The sequence below is a fragment of the Notechis scutatus genome, chromosome 1 (assembly GCF_049901735.1).
Source record: "Notechis scutatus isolate UNSWTSFEM ecotype Mainland chromosome 1, rNotScu1.2, whole genome shotgun sequence".
Classification (NCBI taxonomy): Eukaryota; Metazoa; Chordata; class Lepidosauria; order Squamata; family Elapidae; genus Notechis; species Notechis scutatus.
In genome coordinates, this window is record NC_142009.1 from 59,285,255 (window position 1) to 59,307,659 (window position 22,405).

The window sequence follows — 22,405 nt, forward strand, 5'->3', positions numbered from 1 at the left end:
TGTTAGGGCTAACCCTGAGAATTCCATTAGTCACGTTACAGAAAACAAAAGAAAGGTCATACAAACTGAAGATGGTTTTTTTTTTAAATTAAAAAGAATACCTTGCCGTAGGACTGCAGAAGAAGAAAAATAAATAATCTGACGTCATTGATCAGACAAAGGAATGTAGGTCCCTGGCTGCATGTTCCATAATTACCTGCTATTTATAAATTGACTGAAGAATAATTTGAGGCAAGGCATACATCCCCCACATACACATCAACCAAAAAGAGTGACTGTGATTCGACCAATCTGTAATGCATAATCAAATTCATGCACATAGTTATTGCTACAGGTAGTCCTTGATTTATGACAACAATTGAGCCCAAATTTTCTGTTGTTAACTGAGACATTTGTTAGGCGAGTTTTGCCCCATTTTATGACTTTTCTTACCATGGTTGTTAAGTGAATCACTGCAGTTGATAATTTAGTAACCTGGTTGTTATGTGAATCTGGCTTCCCCATTGAGTTGGCTCATCAGAAGGTCGCAAAAGGGGATCACATGATCTTGGGACATAGCAACAGTCATAAACATGAACTGAATTTTGATTGCACGTTCATGGGGATGCAGCAAAGGTCATAACTGTGAAAAGCGATCATATGTCACATTTTTCAGTGGCGTAACTTTGAGCGGTCAGTAAATGAACTGTTGTAAGTCAAGGACTACCTGTATATTGCTGATTTCCTGGCTCTCCAAAATTATCTCAGAAAAATCAGGAGAGCCTAGTGTACTTCATTCAAAATGAAATATTTATTTATTTATTTATTTTGTCAAGCATGTATTAGAAAACATGTATAAGTATAAACATTTTTTTTATTTATTTTGTCAAAAGCTTACAATACAATAAAATAAAAATAAAAATAAGCTTAAATATAAGAAATAGGACCTAATAACTGGGGACAGTAGGACAGGGATGGTAGGCAGGATTGTGCGCTTATGCACGCCCCTTACAGACCTCTTAGGAATGGGGTAAAGTCAATAGAGGTTAGTTTCAGGGTAAAGGAGTGGGGGGTTGAGCAGGTGACAACAGAATCAGGTAGTGAGTTCCAGACATTGACCACTCGGTTGCAGAAATCATACTTCCTGCAATCAAGCTTGGAGTGGTTTACATTTAGTTTATATCTGTTGTGTGCTCTTGTGTTGTTGTGGTTAAAGCTGAAATATTCATAAACTGGTAAGACGTTGTAACGTATGATTTTATGTACTATGTCCAATCTTAGCTGGCGTAGTTCAAGGTTGTCTAAGCCTAGAATCTCAAGTCTGGTGGTGTAGAGTATTTTGTTCCGAACAGAGGAATGTAGTACTCTTCTGGTAAAATACTTCTGGACTCGCTCAATTGTATTTATGTCTGATATACAGTGCAGATTCCAGACAGCAGAGCTGTATTCAAGTATTGCTCTAGCAAAGGTTTTGAATGCTCTAGTTTGCAAATCAGTATTACCAGAGGAGAAGCTTCGTAAAATTTACAACTCTGAAAGTCTTTTGGGCAATACTGTTGCAGTGAGCTTTGGTGCCCAGGTCATTCGATATGAAAACTCCAAGGTCCTTGACAGAGTGAGGGTCATCAAAAAGGTCATATCCGCCTAGCTTGTATTTGGTATATAGATTTTTTTTTTTTTACCAATGTATAGGACAGAGTATTTGTTGGTCGAGATTTGGAGTTGCCAACTATTAGACCATTCTGACACATAATCAAGGTCTTTTGAAGGATGGTGGCATTGATGGTGGTGTTGAATATTTATTTATTTTTATTTATTTATTTATTTGATTTGCCAATTGTTTACAAGATAATAAGTATAAGTGTATACATAGTTGTGAATACATGAAATGGGTACATATAAGAAAAATAAAAGAAGAATAAGAGAAACAATAGGACAGGGACGGTAGGCACGTTGGTGCGCTTATGCACGCCCCCTACAGACCTCTTAGGAAAAGGGGTGAGGTCAATAGAATAGTTTTACATCATCAGCAAAGAGGACGCAGTTGCTTATAAGGTGATCACAAAGGTCATTTATATAGAGTGTAAAGAGTGTGGGTCTTAAAACGCTCCCTTGGGGGACACCGTTGTTAACTGGTGCAGGGTTTGATAGGGAGTTTCCTGTTTTTACTATTTGTTGCCAGTTTGACAGGAAGGCAGTAATTCACTTGTGAAGGGATCCGGAAATGCTGTAAGAATTTAATTTTAATAGTAGTTTGTCATGTACCACTGAGTCAAAGGCTTTGCAGAAGTCAATGTAAATTACATCTATTGCTTTACCCTGGTCAAGTAGTGTAATCCATATGTTTTTGTAGTGTAGAAGTTGCAAATTGCAGGACAATTTTTTTTCTGAAACCAAATTGTTTATTGGAGAGTAAGTTGTTTGATTCTAGGTGGAAGGTAATGCATTGATTAATAATTGATTCCATAACTTTGCACGTGACACAACACAATGAGATTGGTCTGTAGTTTTCAACCAAGCAGGGGTCACCTTTTTTGAAGATAGGGATGACCGTTGCTAAAGACCATAGGTTTGGAAAGGAGCTGGTTCTGAATGATATCTCTCATATTATGCTTAGGGGTTCTGCTATGGTAGTGGAGAGCTTTTTTAAGAAGAATGCACATAAGCCATCAATTATGATTATGAATACTTTAAATGGATACTAATATACTATATATTATATAATATATTATAGTATATTATAGTGTGTGTGTGTGTGTGTGTGTGTGTGTGTGTGTATTGTTACCTTCGGCTGAGCTGAGTGGGAACCGAAGTCCATTCTCATTGGCTGAGCCATCTGACAGTGAGCGGTATAAAAGTAAGCTGTCAGACCGCGTCAGCTGTTGATCGTTCTTGTCAGCCAACTCACAAATACAATTGTTGCAGGTGTGGGAACGTCCACAGCAGGTTAAGGTGGTGGAGGAGGCTGGGGAAGGGCAGAGGCTGGCTGAGCAATCAGAGGAGGATCCAGGCCCATCCCCTATCCATCCTAGGTCACGCAGAGAAGAGAGGATCAGGGAAAAGCGAGATCTACTCATGAGGAGATTACCATAATCCTCTTCGTGGCTTGCAGCTGGGAGCTACGTATATAAATTTGTAACTATGTAGTCAGAATTTCTGGAGTCAAAGTTTAATGTTTTCTTTGAAAGAGGTTTATCTTTGCTGGCATTCTTCCTATGGACTCTCCTCCCTTATCTTCCTGGAATCTATGATTAATTATCTTGGCTTGCTTCGAAACTCGTCAATGCGGTTTGTTTTGGTTTTCTTTTTGCCTCATTATTTACTTTTGTGACTTTAAACTGTGCCTAATAAAACAGTGAAATTAAGTTGAAGGCATTACTGGACTTTAATGTATGTTTTGGGTTTTGGGTTATTTTGAGAGACTATGGGTCATCACAAGTATCCTGGCCGGCAATCGACAAAGTCCCCCTATTTTGTCCTCTAGGATAACCCATTGGGCATTATTCTTGGCTGCATACTTCTATACCTTGCAATACAGGACGGGCAAGCACCTTGGACGTGCAGACGCATTGAGCTATTGCCCCTTGCCAGACAAAATTATAGACCCTGCCCCTTCCTCATCTATACTACTAATTGACGATCACCAATTACCTATTACAGCCGCAGATGTCACGAAAGCCTCCTCTAATGATCTTATTCTCTAACAGGTATTAGACTGGGTGAGGAGGGGTGGCCAGAAGGGGCTGTAGATGCCCAATTTATGCCATTCAGAGCTAAGCAGCATGAATTATCCACCTAACAGGGCTGCCTACTGTGGGGAGGTAGAGTAGTAGTTCCCAACCTACTGAGACCTAAGATTTTAAACAGCTTGCACGAGGGCCATTCAGGAATAGCCCGCATGAAGGCTTTAGCTCGTAGTTATGTTTGGTGGCCTGGCATAGACTCTGATATCACCACAAGGGTTAGGGCATGTCATACATGCCAAATGTCTAGAGCGGCACCTGCAGCCGCTACTTCTGGGGAATGGGAGTCTGCTAAGTCGCCATGGGTCAGGGTCCATTGTCAGCTGTTCATCCGATATTGAGGGGGTGAATGATAAGATACCAACTCACTCATGTAGCTTCAGTGAAGTTTTTATTTGTCTCCCACACCACAACAACAGGTAACAGTGATGAAATTATGTTTAAAGTCAGCTCTGGTTTTCGTTGCAACCCAGAGCTGTATTTATACATGTTATACCTTGGATAATAACGTAATTACTATAACCACCTTCCAGCCACCTTCGCTGCCTAACATCCGACATCCTTAAATTAAAGAAACATGGTAATTGCACCTTTCCCCTGCTCGATGATTCCATGCACCCCAGTGACAATTCACCCCATCCCCCATTTGCCCCGCACCATTATTACACCACCACCCCTCTTGACATCCAGCCATGAATCATCATTATTGCACCACTCCTTGTCAGGAAGTCGATGTCAGTCATTTGAGGAATTTTCATCATAACGCCAACGTGGTAACACAGTCAATGTAAGGTAATTAAAAGACTATGGTCGTATTGCATCTTGGCTGTCTCGGCTCCAGTCCATTCTTCATTGGAGTTGTGACATCCATATTGACCTGGCTGGGCCATTTCAGGCTTGCTCTTTCCTTATCATTGTGGACTCATATTCGAAGTGGGTCGAGTTGGTCCTCATGCTGTCTACCACCTCAGAGATGATTATCAAGGCATTAGATCGCCTTTTTGCAACCCATGGCTTCCCTGACATCCTAGTGTCGGATAACGGTCCACAGTTTACCGCAGTGAACTTTGAGTTATTCTTGGCACGCCGGGGCATAAGGCACACCCTTGTCGCCCCTTACCACCTGGCGTCTGATGGTCAAGCAGAGAGAGCTGTGAGAGCCGCCAAGGAAGTGCTGGAGCGATTGAGGGTGAGGACTGGCATTCTAAGTTGGAAAAGTACCTGCTAATGCAACATGTTACCCCCAGCACAGTTACCAATCATTCCCCAGCAGAGTTATTAATGGGCCAAAAGTTGAGGAACCATATGGACAGACTCCACCCCAGTTATGCCCCAAATGTTCCCTTAAATTCTTTTAGTGGTATTAGAGTTTTCCAAGTTGGGGATTTGGTTTACGCCTGGAATTTTGTGGGTAATCCGTTGTGGCTGCTGGGGAAAATAGAGGCAGTTACTGGCCTGAAATCATATAAAATAAGTCTGTCGGATGGCCGAGTTTGGTGCCGACATGTAGACCATGTACGGGGGCACTGGGCTGAGTTCACAGATGACCCGTCTGACAGCGAGCTGGCCGGCACACAGCAACACAAACTCGGAGTGGCCGACATGCCAAGGCGCGAATCAACTGACAACGAGCTACCACAGGAGGACGACCTACTTTAAGAAGTTCCTCCATCTGAGTCCGAGTCAGCTGAGGAGAAGGGTCCAGGGATGTCTCCATCGTCGTCTGCTGGCCCTGCAAGTGATCGTTCTCCGATGACCAGGAAAGCCGAACTGCGTAGGTCCAGCCGGACTAGACAATGCCCCGCCTATCTGAATGACTACGCATGTGCCTAACTGGTGGGAAGGGGTGTTATGTTCAGCTGAGCTGAGCGGGAACCGAAGTCCATTCTCATTGGCTGAGACGTCTGACAGCGAGCGGTATAAAAGCGAGCTGTCAGACCGCGTCAGCTGTTGCTCGTTCTCGTCAGCCGACTTGCAAATATAGCAGCTATTGTGGTTACCATGGCTACAGTTAATATTACATTTAACAGTTACAGTTAATAGTCATTAGTTAATAAAGGTTGACTTATCGAGATTGTGGACGTCATTTGTGCCTCACAAAATATATATATTATATAATGTACTATATATTATATGTAAGTATACTAAATGAGTATAGTAAGATTGTACTTGGAATGCTAGTTTTTCCCCCTTCTGGTCTTTGAAAAGTTCAGGCCAATGGATGTAATAGAGTCTTGCAGGGGAGGAAATATTTTTAAGCTCTTTGTGTAGTGTGGGTCATTATTGCTGAAGAGATTTCTAACCAGGGGGCAAATTGTTCAAAATGAACCAGATCTATATATAGCTGCAGCTCCTAAGGGGGTAAAGCCCAAGGATGGCTGTTGTCTGACACAAATGCCTTGAAACACTGACATAAACCTCAGTCACTTTCTTCATTAATCATTCAAACATCTGTTTATGGCAAAAGAGAAAACTGACATCGAAGTAGCCTCTGGAAAGCTTTATTGCAATTATCTTAAAGTTCATCATGAGCCGAGTTTTCCAAACAGACCAACACATCTCCCTGAAATTCATATTTCAAATGCCATTTAAATATTTTCCAGGTCTGAACTCACATAAAAATCTAATATTATTTCAGATGTCAATTGTTCCATTGCTCAATGCATTAAGTTCTTCGCTAAGAACAAGAGATTTGTTTTCTTAATGGAGAAAACAAACTGCCCTTTTCTCTTGTGGAGACTAATATAACCATATAACCATTTTGGTTATTTTTCTTTCCTTTTAAATTTTTTATGAGAAGCCCATAGAGTGAACAAAAGAGAAAGGATTCTTGATTTATTGTATGGAACAGAGAATTGTGGCAAATGCATATAAGTTTTACTTTTATACAGTACGTTTTTGTCTTTGTTGGTGCTTCGTTATTTTGTTGTGTTTTATTTTAATACAGAGGGATATATAAATAGTTTAAATAAATGAATTAATGGATGTACACTTCCCCTGAATATGGCCACAAGACCTTCTAACCTCTCCCTCTTTGACAATTACCAGCACTAGCTTGTGATGGGCTTTAGGATAGCTTTTTCAAATACCTGCTGCTTGTGACTCTGGGCAAGAAACAGTATGTTAAGGGTATGTGGTGCACTTTAGATTAAACTTCATAGCTTGCCTAACAGAACAGAATAACAGACTTGGAAGGGACCTTGGAGGTCATCTAGTCCAACCCCCCCAAGCAGGAGACCCCTTACCATTTCAGACAAGTGGCTGTCCAGTCTCTTCTTAAAAGCCTCCAGTGATGAAGCACCCACAACTTCTGAAGGCCAGCTGTTCCACTGGCTAATTATTCTTCCTGTTCTCACTGAATTTTCTCATTAGTTCTAGGTTGCTTCTCTCCTTGTTTAGTTTCCATCCATTGTTTCTTGTCTTGCCTTCTGGTGCTTTAGGACAACCATGCTTGGAATAAAATTGGACTTTGGTTACCTTTGTGGGATGTTGGCCAAGAGAAGCCTAATTGATTAGTTCTACCTTTCTTGTTAGCAGGGAATGCTGCAGGTGGGAAGGTAGAACTAAAGCTGGTAATCTAATCCACACTTTATCTTTTCCTAATTGACCAAAGCCATGATAAGTGGGTGGAATTAATATCTATTGGTCATCTGGGGATAGCCATATGATACACAGATATAGAATGTAGGAGGAGTTAATGGTAAAGAGCATATGTTAACAAATGAAAGGCAAAAAAAGAAAAAAGAAAAAAGAAAATAGCTTGGTGGTGTTTCTATGAAATTAAGAGAAAAGAGTAGGATCAAAATAAAAAAAATAGATAACATTTATCTAATAGATAAATTAAAATTTTAAATGAAGCTTAATAAATCTTTCACACAAGTGAAAATATAAGGAACAAAATGAAAATAAGGAAAAGTGATTGGACAATTTGAAGATGCAAGATGAATGAATAGGAATGAAAAATGTGTAATAGTATCTACTTAGAAGAATTTCTGTTTTGAATATATGGTTTAAACAAAATGTGGAAGCTACATTTAAAAAGTAAAACAAAAATGATGTTACAGTGCACCAAAGAAATGTGTGGAGTCAGCCTCACAAAAAGTATGAAAAGAGACACAGTGGAAAGATGAAGTGAAAAAAGATGTGTATGAGCATAACATTGCAAACCATTCCAGAAATATAACATACAAGGATGATTAAAGGTCTTGCAATATGACCTTGCTGTTGTTGGCTATGGTGGGTGAAGCATGGATTTTGGAAAAAAAGTGAACATGGGAGCAGGAACATGGTCAAGAATGAATGAATGATTATGAATGTGGTTTATATGTAAAACTAAATAAGCAGCACAAAAATAGTGATATGACTTGGTTTTACAGAATGAATGAACGAGGATTACATTACAAAAGCTTAGAAGAAAGGGAAGATTGTGAAAGTTGTAATTTGCTGGAGTTAATAGCCTCAAAAAGAGATTTTTATATCAAATATTTTTCTTTGTGTGTTGGAAACATCAATACACATGGATTGATCTTAATCATATAGTACTGCATTGCATTTATACCGTTGGAAGAAAAATCCTCCTAGGTTCAGTTCCAAGTGGGGAAAAAGGCACTGGAAACATGGAGGCTGTTTGGAAAGAATGGTTTAATGGTGGACAGGACCAAATGGCTTGGTGAAAAAGAGAAGAGATGCTGATAGTGCCTGGGTTTTATGCCCTCTGTTGGGCTTTGAATTTGAGCTTGTGTTCTGATTGGTTGTCAGACTCCCATGGGGCCATGCAGGGGTAACTTTGTAGGTTGTCTTTTGAGTCTCAGGCTTGGTTGACTCTTGCTGGGTGATGATGTAATGAAAGGGCTTTGGGCAATTCCTATTATGGTTCTGCCTGAAGGAGGTAGATCTTTGTTATGTAGAAAAGACTGGCCCAGGCCTTAATGGGCCATAAACAAAGTTGGAGGGGGGTGTGAGTTTCTGCCTCTCTGAGTTTCTAGTTGTCTTTTAGGAGGAATATTCTTTTTAGTATATCCTAAAATATTGCATTTTCCTAGGAGTGGGGTGGGTTTTAACTTCCAACAATACATACGTGGGCTACAGAACTGAAATGGGCATTGTCTATATGTACCTGTTCTTAATCCTCTCCACTTTTACTTGTTGTCTTTCAGCTGTTACTGTTTGAATCAATGAAAGTATTGATGGAAATAGGAAGTTGCAATCCCTCAAATATGTACTTAAGATTTTTCCTGTATTATTATATAAAAATAATTAAGTAAGTAAACTTACTTAGATTGAAGCTATGGTATAGATTTGTTCATTGTAGTATGCAAAGTTTAAGTAATAAAGAAATTCTTAACTAGGGCCCAGAAACAGTCACAGAATAAAAGCTGACCAGATTTAAAAAAAAAAAAAAAATTAAAAGAGCATCATCTAAAGATGATCTATACTCTGTTTGAATAGCTTTTAAAAAAATCAAAAGGAGCAAATATGGCAAATCTTGTGAAGAATGTTGTTGTTTTTTTTGTAGATAACAACTCATTATAGGAAGTGGTAAGAGAGAAAGTTAACAAGAGAAGAAGCAGAACCAAGTTTGTGACTTGGTATATTGTGTGAACATAGCTGGGACAAGAAATTCACATAGTGAATTTTAGAGTTTGAATCTTGGGTTTGAATCTACCAGTCTGAAAGGGGACTTTTCACCTCAGGAAATTCTTTAAAATGGTATATATTAAAGAATTTCCTGAAGTGAGATGTATAAAATATATATCTTGAGGTAAGACATGTATATGAACTCCTGGAGAAGGGATAAAGCAGAGAGAGTGTCTCAGAGCCTGCAGTTCCCAAGTAACAATTTGGCATAGGACCTTGAAATGCATCTGCTGGAAATTGCAATACTATAAAGGCTGGACATGCTGTACAGCTTTCCCAGTGGACACATGGGTGACGACCGCGTAGTTTCAGAGGCAGAGTTTTCAAAGGATGGAAAATACCATGCTGTATCTCAGAAGCTGCTGGACAAGACTTGGCAGAAGGTACAATGTGGTCTAGGGACAGGATGAGCAGAAGAAGCTTTGGGTGGGCCTCACGGTTGCTAGGGCCAACAAGATTATTTACTTTTATTTCCAGAAGAGCTTAGAGGAGTGAAGTACAGGGCTGGTTTGCTGATCCAAAACAGCATTTGACTCTAAGAATCCCTTCAGAGTTGAAATTAAACTCTCTCCTTATCCAAAATAATAATTTAAAAAAAAAAAAAAACTGCTCAAATGCTCATGTTCTTTAGAACAATACTTTGCTTTCAAAAACGGATTGTGATCCAATCCAAATGCCTTGTCTAGGAAAAAAAAAAACTTTATTCCTAAGGCTTAAGAACTGAAATGGAGCTGAAATGTTTAAATTTTTTAAAAAAAATGCTTACATCTTTAAATCACCGCTTATCCGAAAAAGTGTTTTACAGTTTAAAAAAAGATTGTTCCTATGTGCTGAAACTGAAATACATTCAGTTTCTCATATTCTGTAGGTAGCACAGGAGGATAAAACCAGCAGAAAAGGGGAATACCAACATATGTCTTTGGAGAAACATTTGCTGGGATTTCTTAACATGTCATGGTGGGCTTCATAATGGAAAAAGAGTATAAACCCTCAGTTTAATTAATGAATGGGAAAAGGTAATGTATTAGATCTGAATGTCCTATAAATCTGAATAGGATTTTATACGTTCATCTCATTTATAAATGAGATTTTGTCCACAGCATCCAAGATCCAATAAACCAAGGGCTTATTCTAAGTGTGGTCTTTGGGCTACCATATTTGAGTGCATAAATCTAGGAGATTACTGGGTGGCTGTAAAGAAGTTCAGAAATCTGTCACTCATTGTCATCATCTAGTGGTTGTCTGTATTTTTGCAGCCCAGATGCAGAGGCAAAAAAACAAAACAGTTACCTTCTCAACTGCATTGACTTGGCTTAGGGGAAAAAAGCCTTTGTTCCAAATATTAATGTAATGGGGTATCTCTTGCTTTATGGTGGCATTCAGCATTCTTGGGTCTTGCGGAAAGAAGCAGAGCAATGAACTATTGTATACTATACTACGTGCAGCCCTTAGTAACATCCATGTTACTATTACTATTAATCTTCTTATAGTTCCTATCACTCATCCCCTCCCACTTGTGACTGTATGACTGTAACTTTGTTGCTTGTAATCTTACGATTTATATTGACTGTTTCCTAGTATGATTTGATTGCTTATTTGTACCCTATGACTATCATTAAGTGTTGTGCTTTATGATTCTTGACAAATGTATCTTTTATTTTTATGTACATTGAGAGCATATGCACCAAGACAGATTCCTTGTGGGTCCAATCATACTTGGCCAATAAAGAATTCATTTATTCATGCAGTGGTGGATTCAATTTTTTTTACTATCGGTTCTGTGGGCATGGCTTGGTGGGCATGGCATGGCTTGGTGGGCATGGCAGGGGAAGAATACTGCAAAATCTCCATTTCCTCCCCATCTCACTAACCTGCTTTCCAGCTCCATTTTCCTGTGCAGGGCAACAAAAGAAGACCCAGCCGATCAGCTGGGACTCGGGAGGCAGATAATAGATGGGGAGGGGGGCAGTCAATGGTGGTATTTGCCGGTTTTCCGAACTCCTCAAAATTTCTGCTACCAGTTCTCCAGAACTGGTCAGAACCTGCTGAATACCACCTTTGCATTCATGCCACTATTTCTGATCCCACATATGGGGAAGTCTCCATGAATCCAACAGTTTGCATATTCTTACAAAAGTTTATCCAGAATTGAATTATTTTACTTCTAAGATTCTTCCTTTCTTAGAACAGTGCCTTAGCTCTCTGGCCAGAAACCAAGGATAGACACCAAATGGTGCTTTCTCTTGCTCTTTCTTCCTTTTTAATGAAATTGGCAGCTCCTCCAAACACATATCCAACCAACGCACAATGCTTTTTTAAAAAAAAACTAAAAGAAAAGAAAGAAAAAGAAAAACAGACCATCTGGCTAAGAGCTTCTTAAAAATGAGAAGGGAAGAAAAACAACATTCAGAACTGGCAGTTGAATGAAACTCAGCCTGCCTGTGGACCTTCTCCTATGATGCACACTAAGGACAGCCATCATATACCCTACTTTAAAAAAAAAAAAAAAAGCTCACCACCAGAATGAGATCAAGTTAATGGTTTTGAGTGGGATTAGGGTGACTTTCCATAGCTACACATGCACTCAGTTAATTAGCAGCTTTGGAAAATAGCCACACTTTCCCCCACCAAAGATTGCCAGCTTCAGCCCCTTTGTTGGGGCGTTGGAGCCCTCTACTGGAAGTCAAGTGGCAGATTTTCCTCACCCTTGAAGTAGATACAGTACAGTATTTCACCATGGCTCTCTCAAATAAGAGTTTGAGATTGATGAGCAACTGATGCGGTTTTATAGGTTTTAAGCAATATGGGCGCACATATGAATACAGATGTATGGTTGAGATTCTAATATGTGTGTTTGTTTATCAATATGGCCGTCAATCATGAAGTGCCTCTAGTCACATACATATGTTCATCTATAAGTCCATGTTTCTCTCTCTCTCTCTCTCCCCGAGGTTTTAAATAAATATGAGAAACTTTTCCTCCCAGTTCCGCAATATCCACGCAAAAAACCTGGGAGAGATATTGTGGGTACTGTGTGAATCATGGCAGGATCCATGGTTGGCCTCAGATATCCATTTTGTATCTGTGCCCTAATCTAAGATCTGCTTAGGAAATCTTGTTTTCTTGCCTGACCATAAAAATAGTTAGGCTTTAAAAAAAATCACCTGAATTTCCTTAGAGTCTTCAGTGTACACCTCAGACTTAAATCTTATCTTTGTTACATTTAGCTGTGAAATTAATGGCTGTGTGCTGTACCAACATGTTTATCATACACTGAATTGACGTTTTACTGTTCATCTGCTTGGCTTGCCCAATATATCTTATCTTCATTTATCTTCTGTGTTGCTTTGGGAAGGGCTTGCTATAAAAAGTGACATAAATACTTGGAATAAATCCATTGTCACATAATTGGAGTGCCATGAGACTGGTGAAGAAGGAAAGAAAACCTTTTAAAAGTTTACTGTGAATTTATTTTCTTCTATTTATTTATAATCTGAAGACAAGACTGATTGTGCACATTATGTATAAATTCATGTTTCAAAGCTCCTGATATGCTACCATAAGGAGAGAACAATGTTATAATAAAATAAAATAAAAATCCTTGTCCTCATATAAGACTTTGTATGGGCCTACAAAGATGGCCATAACCTTATTAATAGGAATTGTCATATCTGTCAGTTTCAGTTCAAGCAACAATACCAGAAAAACAGAAAAAGAATAAGCTGGAAGGTCATCTAGTCCAACCCCCCACACAAGCAGGAGACCCCACACCATTTCTGGCAGATGGCAGCCCAGTCTCTTCTTGAAAGTTTCCAGTGATGAAGCTCCCACAACTTCCGAAGGCAAGCGGTTCCATTGTTTGATTGTTCTCACTGTCAGAAAGTTTCTTGATCAGTTTCCATCCATTATTCTTTGTCTGGCCTTCCGGTGCTTTGGTAAATAGGTTGACTCCCCTCCTCTCTGTGACAGCCCCTCAAGTGTTGGAACGCGCTATCATTTGACCATTCTACCATTTTAAAGAGTAATCAATTCCCCCCCCATATTAAGCTTTTGGCCCTAACAAAGAGATGGTGGCTCATTGTCAAGGCCAATCAAACTTAAATGGAGAATCACAATTCTAAACGAGTATTTCCCAAAGGCCCTAGCTGGCTTTTAGTTTAGTTTGTTCAATGTACTTATTTACTCCAATGAAGAACATGTGGCAAAACTGCACTCCAATAGAACTGAATAAATCATGAGTAGCTCACTCATTTCTGCCAGAGCTGGTATACTGCGATGACCAATCTGAAGTGTTTCGCAGTGGGTTAATAAAGGCTACCATAAGATCAAAGGATGACAAAAAGTCTCTTTGTCTCTCTGTTCCATACACATACCAGTCCTTGCTGTAACACATAAGATGAGCTCAGCAGAGAGAAAAGATTTCACTTAGAGTCTCTACTATCCCTTCAGCCTGGGCACATGGACATGTTTTCCCAATCTGAATAAATACTGTGATCTTTGCCCTTCAGGCCTTGCAGATGGCACCACCAAAGCTGTTGTCTATAGCTTATACAAAATACACATCATGTGGTCAGTTCAATGACACTGTTATACTCCCCAATAAACTCATGTTCCCTGATTCAGAATATACTCATCCCCAACTCAATACAGAAAATGAAATCATCCATACAACAACTTTAAGCACACACACTATCCAAACCACATTGTTGCTTCATTTAGACAACAATAGGATCTCCTTTGTTTCTATTTTTGTTTGTTTCAATCAAAAATAGCCATTCATTTTGCTGGAAATTTAAATTGTCTATTAATTGCATTTAAACAAATTTTAAAATAGTGTTATGAGTTTTATTAACTCATTTTATTTAAGAAATTACTTTCAATGTTATTAAGCTCCAGTTTGTGTAGACTGGAACAATTTCAAGTTGAAATAAAGATATAGTTAGTTCAAAAACCATGTTCATGATTTGTATAGAAAATACACTGCTCAAAAAAATAAAGGGAACACTTAAACTACACAATGGAACTCCAAGTCAATCACACTTCTGTGAAATCAAACTGTCCACTTAGGTAGCAACACTGATTGACAATCAATTTCAATTTCCATTTGTTGTGCAAATGGAATAGACAACAGGTGGAAAGCATAGGCAGTTAGCAAGACATCCCCAATAAAGGAGTGGTTCTGCAGGTGGTGACCACAGACCACTTCTCAGTTCCTATGCTTTCTGGCTGATAGTTTGGTCACTTTTGAATGCTGGCAGTGCTTTCACTCTCAGGTAGTGCAGCTCATCCAGGATGGCACATCAATGCGAGCTGTGGCAAGAAGGTTTGCTGTGTCTGTCAGTGTAGTGTCCAGAGCATGGAGGCGCTACGAGGAGACAGGCCAGTACATCAGGAGATGTGGAGGAGGCTGTAGGAGGGCAACAACCCAGCATCAGGACCGCTACCTCCGCCTTTGTGCAAGGAGGGACAGGAGGAGCACTGCCAGAGCCCTGCAAAATGACCTCCAGCGGGCCACAAATGTGCATGTGTCTGCTCAAACGGTAAGAAACAGACTCCATGAGGGTGGTATGAGGGCCCGACGTCCACAGGTGGGGATTGTGTTTACAGCCCAACACCGTGCAGGACGTTTGGCATTTGCCAGAGAACACCAAGATTGGCAAATTCTCCACTGGCGCCCTTCACAGATGAAAGCAGGCTCACACTGAGCACATGTGACAGACGTGACAGGGTCTGGAGATGCCATGGAGAACGTTCTGCTGCCTGCAACATCCTCCAGCATGACCGGTTTGGCAGTGGATCAGTAATGGTGTGGGATGGCATTTCTTTAGCCCTCCATGTGCTCACCAGAGGTAGCCTGACTGCCATTAGGGACCGAGATGAGATCCTCAGACCCCTTGTGAGACAATATGCTGGTGCGGTTGGCCCTGGGTTCCTCCTAATGCACAACAATGCTTGACCTCATGTGGCTGGAGTGTGTCAGCAGTTCCTGCAAGACGAAGGCATTGATGCTATGGACTGGCCCACCCGTTCCCCAGACCTGAATCCAATTGAGCATATCTGGGACATCATGTCTCGCTCCAACCACCAACTGCACCAGACTGTCCAGGAGTTGGGGGATGCTTTAGTCCAGGTGTGGGATGAGATCCCTCAGAAGACCATCCGCCACCTCATCAGGAGCATGCCCAGGCGTTGTCGGGAGGTCATACAGGCACGTGGAGGCCACACACACTACTGAGCCTCATTTTGACATGTTTTAAGGACATTACATCAAAGTTGGATCAGCCTGTAGTGTTTTTTTTCACTTTAATTTTAAGTGTAATTCCAAATCCAGACCTCCATGGGTTGCTAAATTTGATTTCCATTGATAATTTTTGTGTGATTTTGTTGTCAGCACATTCAACTATGTAATGAACAAAATATTTAATAAGAATATTTCATTCATTCAGATCCAGGATGTCTTATTTTTGTGTTCCCTTTATTTTTTTGAGCAGTGTGGTTTAATCTAAAATTTAGTTGCATTGTTAATGCTCACAGCAGCATTTTAAAAACTGGTATTATTTCTTGATGGTTTGCTATTGATCAGCTGGTTTTGCCATCTAGCTTAAGTCAGACAAATGTAACTAATCACTGAATGAAAAAAAAAAAGTAAAATAAAAAATCTTGAACCCCCCCAAAGTCACTAACGGCATTCAGGACCTGATTTCTTGCACCAACATCCTCTCCTGATTAATTCCTTTATTATGAATTTACATTTGGACAGCTACAATTATTTGCTCTCAGCAACACAAGAAGATCTTTGTGGTAATCGTTCAAAAATTTAAAAAGTTAACCATATTCAGGAACACATTGATTGAGTTTGCCTATTGCATTAGCCATAGCATTATTTATCTGTGACAGTGTGAAAATTTAGTGAGAATTTAACATATTCACACTAAACTGGTCCTCCCAAATTTGATACCCTCCAATGCTATAAATTTCAACTTCCAGAATTCATATTTAGTGTAGTCAGCTGGCTGATTGGCAATGATGGGAGACAAGATTTATCACCAGATTCAGAAAATCTTTACTCGGTTATAATTTTTCATTTTTCCTTCACAAAAAATATTTTATGAGCATTAGTAATGGTGCTTTGGAGTTCTTAGGAACAAACAAACAAAAATTGGTTTCTCTCCAATTTTGGGATTAGCAGGGTTTGGAGTAGCTATTTTTTTTAAAGGCATCTATATAGACAAACCATTTTAGAAATATAAGAAGACACGTCATTCTAATTTTTCATATCTCCTGATAAGAAAAACACTGTTGATTTTTCCATATACATCAAATCATAGTAATGGAAAAAAATCAGCAAATCTATGCCATTTGTCAAGTAATATCCATAGAATTGCTTTGTTATAATGGCTGAAGTCACACAAAAACTAAGTTTATTCATAAATTTATCTAAATTTATTTATTTGGTTATTTATTTCAATTTATATGCTTACCCATCTCAGTCTCAGGACTCCAGGTGGCAAACAATGGTTAAAAGCATTAAATAAAAACGATGAATAGTAAAATAATATCACAATGTATACAAATTGGCAGACAAAATAAAAACCATTGCAACCGCCAACAAAGTTTGTTCAGCTTTGTAAGCCAGTATCAAGTGAACTGAGCCAAATGGGGTTGGTCAATGAACCATAATTAAGTAAACCGTGACTTAGGGCAGTACAGGGCCAATACCCTAATGGAGTAAAAGCTAAGGAAGCGCTCCGTCATGTATTAACTGAAAAAAACCCTGATTGCTCAGAGGAGGCCTAATTTTGCTGGGAATATTTTCTAGCCTTTCCTGTTCAGAAGGTTACTACCTGGTCTGGATTGTGAAGAGTCTTTTGAAGCACAGGCAAGAAGACAATCTATCAGCTTCATTTCACAGCCACCTGCACCAAAGGTATTCCACAGTAGCCTTAGCTGATCCTGACAGTTGTAGACTAGGTCAGATCCACATTACTACATGCTGTGTGATGAATCCCACAATCAGGAATAGATTAATTATGGGCCTAAATGAAGCAAAGAGTTTAAAATTTTGAGATTGCTGGTCAAATTTTCAGCATTTTAGAAGTCAGGATCTTGCAAAGAAAAAGGAAACAAATGAACTAACATTTGCCATTGTAACAGCATTTCACGTTTAGTGCCAAATCATTATTTTAAATAATGGTTTGCTAAATAACGTGCAATTAGCTGGATTCTTACTTGGCAGGAAAGCCGGAAACTATTGTTTATTATGTGAAGCTAAGTTCATATAACCAAAAACCCCTGACTTAAGGCTTAAGGAGGAATTTCTACAAAAGCGATACATTTATTAAACAAATTTATAAGCACACCCAACTCACACAGAGGTGACTCTGGGCAACTTACAACATTAAAAATTCATCATAGAAAACCATAAAAGTATACAATTCTTTCTCCGAGGATTTTATACACAGACTTTGAGATCACTTTCTGTATATCACAATTTTTTTTTTCAGAGAAGATATTAAGACATACTTGAGCAATCCCTCTGTCAATGCCTAAAGATATAGAAGGGTTTGATTGTTAGAAATCTCCATAAGAAATCATTATTATGAATAAGTTCAATGCTCTCCTAATACACATTGGTCATTTCTTTTCCCCCAAAGGTTAGGGCAATGGCCAAATCTAGCTGATCATATGATTGACTGTGACCAGCATTTGTATGGACAATGACCAAAATAATGCACAGAGTTATAGGTCAGACATCTGGGAAGAAGGCAACAGACATGGATGATCTAAATATGTTGATATTGTCATCAGGATTTGCACCCAAGTCATGCAAGTTTTAACTTTTTACGTGAGGCTTTCTCTACAAAGACAGAAAGGTAGTGCAGAGAACAGACAGGGAACAGGCGGATGGGCTGGCCTGCTGCCCCATTCTAATCTTAGCTTATTGCAAAGCACACAGCACTATTTTTCTGTTGTTTACAGAGTGGGAGGAGCTGAACCGGGTTTAAGAGTTTGATTGCTTAGATTTAATCCCAAATTGTTTCTGGAATAAAAACACCAGACAGAAACAGCACGCTCATTTTCTAACCGCACATTCAAAGGGACTTATTATGCTCATTTATGAAACTGACATCAAGATTAGCTGTTCCCAGTTGCCAACAGTTGCTGAACAAAGGCCTTCTCTCCCGAGCTACCTCTGAAGACAATGGATCCCCATCGCCAAACCTCACATTGTTCAGAAGGGCTGAAGAAGGGCTGCCACAGTGCTTTGGACTCTTAAAGTTCATTATGGGCTACAACCCCAGACATGCTGATTAGCAAAAACAGATGGAATTGCAAAAATTATAAATGGCCATCTGGTATTCACAAGTCTATTGAAGGACAATTCAAACAAATGTCAAACAAGGATACAAAAAGCTTCTGTGTGATAGGAGGGCATGAGAGGTTTGGCAAATTAAGTGACATGGAAAGACTTGGCTTAGTTTTAAATGCAACATTCTAAACAAGGCAGTTTTAGGCAGTTTTGTATGGAAACCAGAGACACCTTCTGTGATGATGATGATGATCACAATAATCAATATTTATTGCATACGAGGTTCATTTATTTTGAACGTTGGCTCCAAAATCCAGTGAACAGACACACACTAAGTGGAGATTTATTCATTGGTTCTTCATGGCATCTGTAAATGTGGTATCATTAAGGTTCATGGTTTGCTAACATAGTTTATTGCATAAACTGCCAATAACTGAGCTTGCACAATGCACTAAACCAAAACCAAGTATGGCTTGAGGTGATAATGAAAACATGAGATGAGACGGAGTGATGCATAGCTAACTTAGAGAAAGGTGCACATTGGATCAGGCACACCAGTTACTGTATAACTCTAACACACCAACTGAGAGCACTAAGAGCTCAGATTTCACCTTCATTTTTTGTCAATTCACAGCTAGCCCAAGCCTTGGCCAGCCATTGATTAGCTGGGACTGCCAGATAGTCACATAATCTGTATCACTGATTCAAATGTGGAAGCCGCCTGCTAGCTCAGTGATATAAAAAAGTCCAAGCATAAAGTCCAGAGCTATCTCAGATTTAGTTTTCTCCTAAGATGCCACCCTGGGAGGCAGGAGCAAATACCAGGATCAGCAGTTGGGATAGCTGTCCTTCCTTACTGGTGTTTATAATGGGGCATTAAATAAGTCAAGATGTTGGCCACTGTAGTACAATTGAGGCCTCAGTGTTAACTTTGTTTGCTTCCCCTTGTAGGAATTTAGCCCAAACCCCTCTCCTAGAAAATTGAAATATCCTAGGAAATATTAAAAAGGCAGAATAATTTCCCCTAAAAAGAGTAGAAACTCAGAAGCAGAAGCTCACCTCAAAAATAGAAGCTCACCTCCACCTTTGTTAATGGGTGGGCCATTAAGGCGTGAGCCAGAATATTTTACATAACAAAGATCTCCGGATAAAGCTATAGCAATTGCCAAAAGCCCTTTTCAGTGCATCATCATCCAGCAAGGCTCAACCAAGCCTGGAACTCAGGACAGCCTTACAGAGTTTCCCCTGCATGGCCCCATGGGAGTCTGACAACCAATCAGAATACAAACTCCAATTCAAATCCCAACAAAGGTTATAAAACCCAGGCACTCTCAGCATATCAGTCCTTCTTGATCTTTTCCTTCACCTTGAAGCATGTGATCATCCTTTTCACTTTGGAGCTTCAAGCCATGTGGTCCTGTCTACCATTAAACCATCTTCCCAAACAGCCTCCATGTTTCCAATGTCTTTTTCCCCACTTGGAACTGAACCCAGAAGGATATTTCTACTGTTGAAAGGCTTTAAAAATGCCTTTCTTCTGAGGGTTCGATTTTCCTGCTGGGAGAACTCCAGTGCAAGGATTCAGACAACTGCTTGAAAGCTGAGTCTTTTTATTTTTCAGGAAGGCAAGAGATAGCAAGAAGTCTGCGTTCCTGGGCTAGCTAGCTTTGTATGATAAGCCCCCTGATTTATATACCTTTTTCTCATTTTGTGTGTGTGTGCTTGTGTTTGTATTTCTTAATGTTTTAAATCCTGTCAGGGGTTGTCTTCATTTCTGCTGGAGGGTAAACTCCGTGGGGTGCAGAAGGCAAACTTTGCAGGGTGGTTTGATTGGATTATCAGTTTCCTAATGTTTTCTTGTGGCAATCTCCTGTCTGTCTCCTTTGCAATATATTTTGTGTCTTTTGTCTGTTTGTTTAGCTGATTTGGCATGTCTTGTGTTTGTAAGGGTTTTCTTTTCTTGTTTCCTTAGTTTTCTTAATTATTTGGGCTTTTGTCTAAGGGGCTTCTTTAATACCTTTTATTTGATTCCTTTTCCTATGCAAGTTTGTTTTATGGCTGGCCTGATGTTCCCCTCGGGCTTTTCCTGCTTGGGAGTCACCACTGTCCTCGTGAAGTTCCCTTTCCACACTACCAACACTGACTGACTGACTTACTTACTTCCCCTCCCTTCCCTTCCCTTCCCTAACATTGTTTTATCCTGTATTATTTGTGCTTTCAAAATGCAGTGTTATGGGATCTCCAATTGGACTATTCTTCTATTAGGGGCGCCATTGCAATCCCAAAGAAGAGGGGTGGACAACCAGGAAATGTTTTCTGTTTCTAGTCATGATTCACGGAGGAAGCTGTTGTCTATGAGCGCAGAGGTAATACTGACAGTTGAACCTGCAACCAGACCAGCTGCCAGGCCAGCTGGCAGAATATTTTAAGGACCAATATCAAGCATATAAGGTTTTGGACTATCCTTGCCAGAGTTTATTGTGCTCTAAAAAAAAAAAAAAAACCCTGGGAAGTGGGGATAACATCGTTATTTCGTTCACTCCCAAGCCACTGAAATTCAATCAAAGTTTTCTGTCGCCCGAAAGGTGGAATTGAACCACTCTGTCGCTAGACAGCTACAGGTTTGAAGCCTGCACCCCAGACCACTGAGGATCATCCGGGCAAGAATATAATACACTGTTGATACTATATAAAGCTCTTAAACTATAAACCTTTCAGGATATAGTGAGATATGTCGACCTAAAGTAGAGGGTGTTAAAGCTTAGAAAATATTCTGTTACTTCGTTATAATTTTATGATGCATCGTCGTACTCGAGTCTCTTTTAATATTAATGTGCATTAGATATACATGTATATATTTCTTGCGTACATGGGGATATGCAAATATTGCTGACGCGGATTGGCCTGCTGCTACCGTGGGCGTGCTTTAGAAGAGCAGCTTTACAGAAGCAAGGCTTTTCCCCCCTTGCGGCTCGCGTGCGACACCTTGGCTGGCTGAATAGAGCCAGTCCTTTCTCGCAAGTTTGGAATTAATATAAATGCGCGGCCCCCTTTTATGGAATGGGAATATGCTGGGTAGGGAAGATCAGGAAGCAAGGGCGGGATGTCTTTGCTTTGTCTCGGGGCTAACTGTGCTGCAAAAGAATCGCCTTTCTTGGCGGGAAGACAGGGAGTGCACTTTGTATTTGCTCAGAGGCGAGCGTCCAGGGCCAGCCTCGCCAGTTCGGATAGTCCCAGTTTTCCAGCTTCTCCGGCTGATTGCACTAGTTCAAGAGCGAAACGGACCACTCGTGCCCCCGAGAAAAAGTCGATTTCGCAGACCACTCCCAAACCAAAGTCTATTTCTCTCAATTCAGAACAGAAGATTTACATCCTGCAGAAGAAGAAGAAAATCAGATGCAACGGCCAGTTTGAGAGGTCTCTGTAGTTCTGCGATTGGCATTGCATTAATTCTGCTTATTATTTCGTTTCTATAAGTCTCTGAAAACTTCTGAATAAACCAAGCACCCTTGTTTATCAGATAGACTGATAGTCAGTCTGTCAGACTCCTTTAGCCTGTGTTCACATGTAAGTGTTAACACCATAGGAACTGTTCAACTATCTGAATTGTCTCACTATGTTGGCACCCTGATTTGACCATATAGACTGGGTATGCACAGTGTCCTTCTAGGTAATGTGGGTTGGCTACTTGGACAATATCTAGTTGACCCTAAAGGCAAGTGAACAGAATTGGACT

General features: G+C 39.9%; 1 non-coding gene across 1 annotated transcript; it reads right to left on the reverse strand.

The window, feature by feature from the left end:
• Positions 1 to 21,244: 21,244 nt before the first annotated feature.
• TRNASTOP-UCA (transfer RNA opal suppressor (anticodon UCA)) lies at positions 21,245 to 21,331 on the reverse strand. Its single transcript has one exon. It is a non-coding gene; the product is annotated as a tRNA-Sec (tRNA).
• Between the last annotated feature and the right edge of the window lie 1,074 nt (positions 21,332 to 22,405).